Raw genomic sequence first — 9,778 nt, forward strand, 5'->3', positions numbered from 1 at the left:
ACCACATCCCAAGGGCCTTACCAACTGCCCTAGCTAGTACCTTGATTGTTGGATTTCAATTACTAGTGGCAACACAAATTCCAAATTAGAACACTTTGTCCACAACAATTCAAAGGGTGATAACCTCTTCAGTATCTTGGTGCCATCTCTATCACTCTTTTGTATCGGGTTTCAAATCGAAACTTTAATGTCTTCATTTCTTAGTATGCGAATTAAAACTTTACAGCATCAATATAAAATGCTTAAACTTTGAGCAAAATCAAATAAGCAATACAGTTTCACATACACAGCTTTGAGCTAAAGTTGGGGAAGGATGAATACCATACAATGTTTCAATGAAGGTACTTCATTATTGCCGCCGGTTTCTTTGTGCATATTGATCCTGCACCGAGTAGATCATAATATATAGAATGAAGTGCAAAAGTCAGGCGATGATGGTATTTTCCACCAGCTCTCTTTGCTCAGACAACAAACTATGGTGTTCTAAATGAGTTTGGGCTTTCGAGTTTTGCCAAACATCACATTTCACGTTCATGACAAAATATTATCAATTATATTCTTCAGTTGCTCTAAACATCATTATCTCTGACTACTTATGCATACCGACATTTGAGAAGTGATATTTAGAGTGTGCAAATGCATGTTAAATGTAAGAGATCATTCATTTAGAATATAAACTTGCAGAGCTTGATAAATAGTCCTTTAATGTACATCAGACAGAGAAAAAACAACCAGACTCACCTACTTAGAGCTCCAGCATCTATCAGAGATTTCGCTTTGATATAGCATGGAAGGAAAATGGAGTATATCCTGTATATGGTGACACTCATCTTGGCAGTTTGGCTTTGCCGGGCTCGAGATACCAACAAATCATAGTCCTGCAAACCACGTAAGTAAATTATTAAAATCTCCTTAAAACATTAAAACAGCATGCTGGAATTTGTGACTTGCGAATAGAAGAGAAGAAAGAAAATCATGCAGGTGGTGAAGATTGTTAATGTTTGTTTACATAGAACGAAGGACAGATTCTAATAGTTAGAAGGATGGGCAAGTGAGAGATTATTCTCTTTTCCATTCTTAACTATGAAAGTTTACTTTTCTGCTAAAATTCGGAGGAATTAATCTTTAAGGAAAAAAGTGATCATCAGCCCCTTCCTTTTGTTTTTCTCTCCAATTCCTTGCTATCCTTCAAATTTTCTTCTCAAATGAATACTCCTCTAAACACTAAACCGTCAGCCTTGCAATTAATAACAATTTTGCTTCAGTACTCAGAGATTAGTTTATTTGCGGTCTTCTAGTAGCTAACAGTAACAATTAGAATAGTCATTTAACTGCTTAAAGTTATATTTTGGTTCTATTCGCCTAGAATGTCAAGGATGGTCTGCTACCTCAGACTTTTTTCTCATTCAGTTGCCTACAAATTTTTTATACTGAAAAGTAAGGGAATTAACTCCAAATTTCCCATAAAGTCACATTACAGATTTACTAGCCTAGCAAACTAAGTTTCCAGTGAAGTTTTGGACTCCTCATTTTAGAGATACTAAACAGGTTAACTTGTGTCATCTGTCCACCATCAGAACTCATACAAGTCGCCCAGGCAAGCAGGATTGCAGGAAATGTCACAAGTAAGAATTACATTCTACTCAACAACAGGAAAGAACATACCTGCACAATAGCCTGTGCACTGAGCTTCCCTGACAAAACAGCACCCTCCATCGAAGCCAAATATTTCTGTTTGGTATAGTCACCAACCAGGTAGAAACCTTCAATTGGAGATCTTTGCAGAGGGCGACACGGCTCACAATCTGGAATAGTCTTGTAAACAGATCTGCAATAAAATACAACAAAAGTTGTGCAATGGAAATTATTTTTAATGACTTATCCAACAATTATGTTCAATAAACATTACGATTATCATCGTCAAGCTATCATCAAGTTGTGTTTCTCCAAACTATGTGGGATAGGTTACATGAATAGTAAGCACTTCACTAAGCTCTATGCCAAACTATATCACCAATAATAATTAAATTAATTAATATTTTCTTTGGCATCCCAGCTATAGAAAATGTTGGAAATTACAAAATATTATGTGCAAGGACTTGTATACTAAGGTAGCATATATAATAAATTCAATAATATGTACTTGCCAAAAACTTGGTGACCTCTAATAACTTGAATCTATATGAAAAAATTGAAAGTTCATATGCTAGGTTTATAGCCATCTTAAAGCTAAAATTTATTTCCAACATGGTAATGAGAGTTTAACATGTCTTATCTTCTGAGTTAGTATTATCTTTCAATTTTTTGTTCATAATATTTTTTGATCACTCGGAGTATTTTGAAAGGGAGCCTTGGCGCAACAGTAAAGTTTGTTGCCGTGTAACCTAGAGGCTACAAGTTCAAGTCTCGGAAATAGCCTCTTGCAAAGCAAAGTAAGGCTGTGTACAGTTGATCCTTCCTCGGGACCGTATTGGCAAGAGTTTCATGCATTGAGCTGCCCTATAATATTTTTTTATCACTCAGGGGGGAGCCTTGATGCAATGGTAAATTCATTGTTGTGTAAACTTGGTGGTCACATGTTTAAGTCACAGAAATAGTTTTTTTCAGTGTAAGGTAAGACTACGTACAATAGACTCTTTTCTAAGACCCACATTAGAGGGAGCTGCGTGCACTGTACTGCCCTTTTAATATTTTCTAATCACCCAAAATTGGCAAACTATAGAAAGCATGATTGAACACTAGGAAAATATGCCTTAGCTCTTTAGGCTCACCTTGGTGTCTTTACAACATGATACTTCAGGATCTTAGCTTTACTAAGATCTGCAGCAATTTCATCAGGAAACAGCTTAGAAAGTTCCTTCATTGTGGCATGATGGCATCAATGATCTCCTGGCCAGTGCGTGAGTTCCATTCGTCTGCAGGAGCAAAGACTAATTCTAGCATGGAATGATTGGGGTCAGTATTCTTGTATGAATAATAAATTAACGATGTAAACAAAACAAAATTATATAGCTTAAACTGAATTTAGAGAAGTAGAGCCAGGATACGCAAATCAGAGAGTGGAGTAGTTATCTAAAGCCTATAATACTCCATACATCAAATTTTCCAAAGTCATGATTCAAATATATATCACAATCTCATAAAGACCAGATCCAAGATTCACATCATGCCCTGTGTTTGTCCCAACTACAGTCTGTGATACCAAAAAAAAAAAGAAATACAAGTTATCTTCTATCAGAAAATCAGTATCTAAGTGTGCTGAGCCAAGGAAAAACAGAGTTTCATCTGGAAGTTTTTTTGCCAAAGTTTGAAAGAGCATTCAGAACTATTACTAGGTCTCTCAGTTTGCAATTTTTAAACAATTTTATTCCTCTTTTCTACTATGTAAAAATTACCCTGATCATCAAATTGACGTCCAAATACTCAAGTAAAACAGATAAAAAAAACCAGGATATTTGCAAGGATAGCTTCCATAACAGGAACCACCTAACTCTTTACAGTAGTCAGTTCATATATTAATTCAGATGTTTAAATAGACAACTATTTTAATTGAGCATTAAAAACAGGAAAGTTGCAAGTCATGTATTGTAGTGCATGAATAAAACAGTTTATATAACACAAGCCAAATCTGTCAGTCTCATTCTAGTTATCATCACACTGTTACCTTGCATGTGACGGACATGTCTGCATATACACTCAAAAGTGGACTCCTGGAAGGAAAATGTTGTAGATAATATTAGACAAGAAACAAGGAACTGATTACTCAAAAGTGTTTGTAGAGGAGTTTTCAAAACATGAAGGAAGAAGAATGGAAATTTTAGATTTTAGAGGGGAACTTTAGTTTCACACTAAAATGTGGAGAAAGCTTGAGAATTTAAGATATTTAAATATAAATACTTGCATAAGTTATGGCATAAAGCTATGTCTTGAGAAAAGATGAAACTTGTAAAGGTACCTTATGCAAATGCTTTGCACATGGAGAAAACAGGAGCAAAATATATGACAGGCCTGGATCTTATGCAAGGAACATGAACAGTTGGGTGTACGTTTGGTTGCACACATAAAAAGTGCATTGACATGGCACACATGGGTGCGTGCGGCAAAAAAAAGCATGTGGAAGTGCTTATTAACTTTATTGTCATGTAGGAACACCTTCCACCATAGTTGTCAATTTGGCATGCAAGACAACAAACCAACTAACAGGTCACATGCACACCAACAACCTGATTTCAACCCAAGTAGTGTTACCTTGTTACCCAACAAATATGGGTGAACTAGTGTCTCAAGCTGGTGCCTTCTGGATTGTCCTTGAGACCCAAAGACAATTAAGTTTGGTTGAATGCAGCCTAAGAGACAGCCAAACAAAGAGATGCAGACTAGTTTCTATAAGCTCTAAAGTGGCTTTACTAGAGAAATTCACCAATCGCAGCACATCTTTGATGGGAACAAATTAAGAAAAGTGACTATACACTTCAAGATTGTTGATAGCTATAAATCTACAAGCCATCATTCCCACCCACCGGCAACCGACCATACAACACAACAAAGATTGAAAGTTTATTAATAATAATCAAAATTTTGAACAATATAATGATTTAACTCAGTTAAAAGATCAAAAGGGAAGGAAGGAATACCTTGATTATCAATATCTATTAATTTGTCTACTTACTACATAAATGGATTTAAGCTAGGCTCGTTGGCTGCTTTCCTTTTAGATGAATAACACAATCAGGCAAAAAACACGCAAATGAAGATAGGAATGTGAAGCCTTACATGTGGATATATTTAGGCTTTCCTAGATGATTTATTACAACCGTATAAATGACACCCAAAAATGAAGCTTAGTTATTGTACTTGAAGAAGCAGGTGTGAGTGTGTGATATCACATAACATCCCCAAAAGTAAAAAAACAAAATGCAAGACACATTATAATCTTTAACTTCCGGGACATTTGCACACATGAAAACAAATACAAATAACATTGAAAAAAAACATAATTTGTGAACTTTTGAACAAGCAATTTTTATGAGCAGCACCTGCTGAACAAAAGATGGTCATAGGGTGTTCTTCAGTTTTCTGTCAAACGTGAAACATTAAAGAGATCATTAGAAAGTTTTAAAAAAATGCTCTAAAAATATGTAACAAAATATGCAAACATTTAAAATTAAATATTTAATATTGTAAAAATGTCAAATAATAGTGGATCTATTTCACATGAATGTAGAAGAATATATAAGAAAACAATCAACATTAAACATTGAGCTCCCACAACTGATGACTAACCATATGCGGACATTGATGACTGGGACTCCCACCAACTTTTCTAGCTTCTTGACGCAGGATATCTCCGTCCACTCTTTAGGCAAAAGAAGCTTCATAATATCAACTAAATAAACAAGTATTAGTTAATGGTCTGATATATGCAAGCAAATCAATAATGGGAAAACTGTAAGGTATTTCACTAGTCAAGAGAAAAGAGCAAGCTAAATTATACCAAGTGTGGCAATTACATAAGCATCTCCACTAATTATTTCTCCACTAGTTAGTAAAAAAATGCTTCACGGTTCCATCAGGATTTAACTCAATTTTCTGAATTCGTGAATTAAGCTGCACTTCACCACCCAATGACCGAACATGTTCAACAATTGGCATGTCCCCTCGGGACGGTCTAGTGACTAGCACATGAGGTGTTGCCACCGTGAGTTCTGAGGTTCAAATCTCGGCAAAGCCGAGGTAAATGTCTCCCTTATGTGCTAGTCACTATTCCAAAGGCTAGTAGCCGCCCGTGATTTACCTCCTCCGTGTTGGCCCTAGGACGGGTTGGCGGGGGCACTGGAAGCGAGCGTATTCGCCTTTTGCCACCATGTTCAACAATTGGCATGCATAATCGTTCTGGAGGGTTACCATCTAAGAAGGCCATCTTCGAGCCATGCTTTTCCTGGTTATCCAAAACACACAAGTTCTTCATCACAATTTCTTATGGCATAAACATTGCTTGGGATTTATTAGACTGTATTTTTGTCTGTTGACACAGGCATCTAATTATACATCTAACTATTGTTGTAAAAAAACTGCAGGACAAAATAAAGATTTGACATGAAAGGATGCTACTGCCAAATAGTATAGGAAATTTATGTAAATAAACTGACAAATCTTTGTAATAGCCTTGCTATATTGAGAGACAACAAAAGACACTGAGCTCAACCAAAAACGAGAATGGCATACCTGAAGAAAACGGTTCAAGGCAATTAAAATACATTGCATGGAGAGCTCAGCAGGGTTAATAAAGTTGAGTGCTTTTGACATAGCAATGAACACTTCATCATTGGCATCGTCTGGCACAACCGAAAGTAGCCACAGTAGTACGTTATGTAAGCATTGATAGAAGTTGAATTAAACTTGAATACATGAACCATAATAAATGTTTGATGTACATGAATCAAGTGAAATATGAATCTAGTAATTCATGTATCTAGATAGAATAAATTCATGTATCTAATTAATGAAGTATGGCCTAGGAGTTTCTATTGAGTAGTATAAATAGTCATGTAATGTAAAATTGCAAGACAAGTCATTTTTTTATAATACAAGTCTTTATACAACAACTTCTCTTCTCTTCCTAGAAAGCTATTTGAGAGCCCACCACCTTCCAACAAGCATGACTACCATGGAAGAAAGTGAAGACCAACTTGTCATACTCAGCTTGATCGAGATCATTTTTAGACCGACTTACTGCACAAAAAAAAAACCCCCCGTGGAAAACAACACATTTTAATTGGAGATCCTATAACAACAAAGATACCTATATGTGCCTGATGATTTGTTATTCTGCAATTATCTTGAAGGCATCATGCCAACCAATCAAATGGGTCATGCATCCATCAAAGTGTATTCAGTTCTATAAAGAGTACACAATACTCTTTCAAGTTTCAGCAGGTTAATAATTCATCAAAAAGTTGATTGTATTAATTTAAACTCATAATTCTTCAAGAAATGTCTCAAGCAAAGCATCCAGGTTCGGTGACGGGCTCGGGCGACGCGTCCTGTTCATCAGGCTCGAGCAACACTTACGAGCTCGCGTCCATTGGCGAAATGGAGGTGGAGGTGGAGGCGGCGGCGGCGGCGGCGGCGGCGGCGGCGACAGCGGCGGTAGTGGTTCTAGGCGCGGAGGTGACAGAAGGAGGTGAATTAGCACCTAAAGCATTGCCTCAGGCAAAAGCGGTGCGATTGATGCCTGCCTCCCTCTTCGGCCGCCATTTAGAACACTGCATACACACAATGTCAATTAGTCAGGATGTTGTAGGCAAATTTAACAAAGAATTTACTAGACAAGGAGAGGCAATCTATGGTGCAATGGTAATCTAGATGAAGGGGAGCATTTGCACAATGGTAAAGTTGTTGTCGTGTGACTAGAGGTCACAAATTCGAATCTAGGAAATAGTCTCTTGTAAAGTAGGTAAGGCTACATAAAATAAATCCTTCTTGAAGCTTCGTGCACCAGGCTACCTTTTATGTATATATATTCTTCTGGATTTCGCCCAACTAATCCTAGAGGTATATTGTTTTCCTAGAGGTATATTGTTTTCCACTCTAGTTCACCTATAGGGTAAATCTAGAACACAATTTATGCATTCTCAAAAGTCAACCTCCATGCCCCCCGAGCCATGGTGCAACGACAAGGCGCTCAAGTAGTTTTCCAAACACCCACGGTTCGAATCTCAGATACAGCATACTGCAGGGCATTTTTCTCGAATAAGATGAAAAATCTAGGACTAGTTGGACCAAAGGCTTAGACACCTAGATTATCAAAAAAAAACTGACCTCTAGAATATTTGTCCCTAATGAGATTCAAACTCTGTTCCTCTTACCTATTCACCTGAGAATTATTCAACTATGTTATCTCTAGGTGGCATTGGACAAAGAAAATCCAAGCTCATTTTTCATCAAAGCAGTTTAGTATAACATAGCTGGTTACAGATATGGCACCAAAAATTACTGTCCTAATTCATTTGTGAATACCGAAACTTCACAAAAAAAAATAACACATACATTGAAATCCTTAGCCATTTAAGATAGGGACAAACCTTTCCACCTAGCACATCTCTTGCGTCCAAGAGTAGATGTTTATGACCTGCATCTGGTAGGTATTTTGCTGTAGATAAGCCAGCCAAACCTACCAGAAGGCTAATATATTAATAACTGAGATGACAGTCGAAATATTTTATAACAAAACAATAAAGTGGGTAATGTGTGGAAATTATTTGGCTATTTAGAGTAGAAATATCAATAGTTCGCTGCTGCTGACATATTTTCCATTCATGCATCTGAAAATAACAAAATGAGTACCTGAACCAGCTATTACAATTTTCAGAGGAATATTCTGGCAAGGACCACTCTTGAAGGATGAAGATAACTGTGCAGCTTCTAAATAATTTATAGTGTTCTAAAGGTCAGGTCTTGGAAAATCTTCACAGACAACCTGTGAGAAGAACCAATAACCTGCTATTCTTAGTGAAAGAATTCAAAAGAACCGAAACAATGAAGGAAAAGTAGGAGATAAACCTGGAGAACTTTGGTTCTATGCTTGGCTTCAGGGTTGCGTGTGATAAGAATGTAGCCTTCACCTGGCTACCCATGAACACGCTACTTCCTAGTGTTTGCAAGTGGTTGCTTCCGGAATCATTATGAAATGTGCTCCTTTGTCCAGAATTCGAATCCAACCAATATCTTGCACTTAATTTCACAGGGGAGAAGGATCCAATGATATTCATGCTGACTTGTTTGTTGTAGAATTCGAGTTCTCTCTTGTAGGACACAAGAATCTCATCCCAGAACCAAAAATTGCATGATACATCCCCTGATTATATTGTAGTTGCAAATCAGGTGAAAACACAAATCTACTTTTTTTTGGCAACATTTTCAAAAGAAAAGAACGGACAAGAAAATTGCAAATAAAGAAGGAGCGAATAACCGAAAAATGGAAACTTTAACCTCATAAATGCGATTGTAAGAAAGCGGATTCCGAGTTGGAACAGGCAATGGTGGAGGGAAGAAGCGATATAGGATCCCAACCCAGAGTGTAACTAAACTGGAGGAGTGCAAAAGGGATGGAAGAGCTCACCGGCACATGAGGTCTCGGAAGTGCGAAGGGAAAGCGAGGAGGATGATTCGGCGTGCAATCGCTCCAAAAGAAGATGATAACAAGATCTGGACGAGTGAATTGGTACTTGAGCAAGTTAGGCATTGGCATGTAGCTCGCATTTGGAGCTGCCGGCGGAGGCACGGAATATGCTCGTCCCACTCTACTGCCTGATCTGATGGCGCTCTCGCTTGCCCACTTGATTTTAGAGTGGCCAGATGGATCGGCCGCCGGCGACCCGGCCTGATCCCGCCAGAGCTGAGCCTTGCTCGGTGAGGTCCGATATCAATCAGGTCATGCTGCGTCATGCCCGTGCCCACCCTGATGAAATTAATTTTTAGAATTTAGGTGCAAAAGAATTAATCAATGAATAAATATATTCATTAATTAATTGAGAAATTTAATTGATTAATAAAAATATTAATCAAATTCATTAAACCAAAATGTGAATCCGCTGTCCTCAACCCACATTCCGCTGTCAAGATCCTCTGTATCGTGATTGGGATAAGCAGAAGTTCGGTTAAATCGAATATCGAATTTAAAATTTTAATTCAATTTATTCAGAAATTTAATTTTTTATTTCTAAAAAATTGATTAATTTGATTCGAGTTCGATTTGAAATTTTTTATTCGATTAAAC

General features: G+C 37.2%; 1 pseudogene; it reads right to left on the reverse strand.

Annotated features, from left to right (window-relative positions):
• Positions 1–168: 168 nt before the first annotated feature.
• LOC122037038 lies at positions 169–9,459 on the reverse strand (annotated as a pseudogene).
• Positions 9,460–9,778: the final 319 nt, after the last annotated feature.

Source organism: Zingiber officinale, unplaced genomic scaffold (genome assembly GCF_018446385.1).
Source record: "Zingiber officinale cultivar Zhangliang unplaced genomic scaffold, Zo_v1.1 ctg230, whole genome shotgun sequence".
Lineage (NCBI taxonomy): Eukaryota > Viridiplantae > Streptophyta > Magnoliopsida > Zingiberales > Zingiberaceae > Zingiber > Zingiber officinale.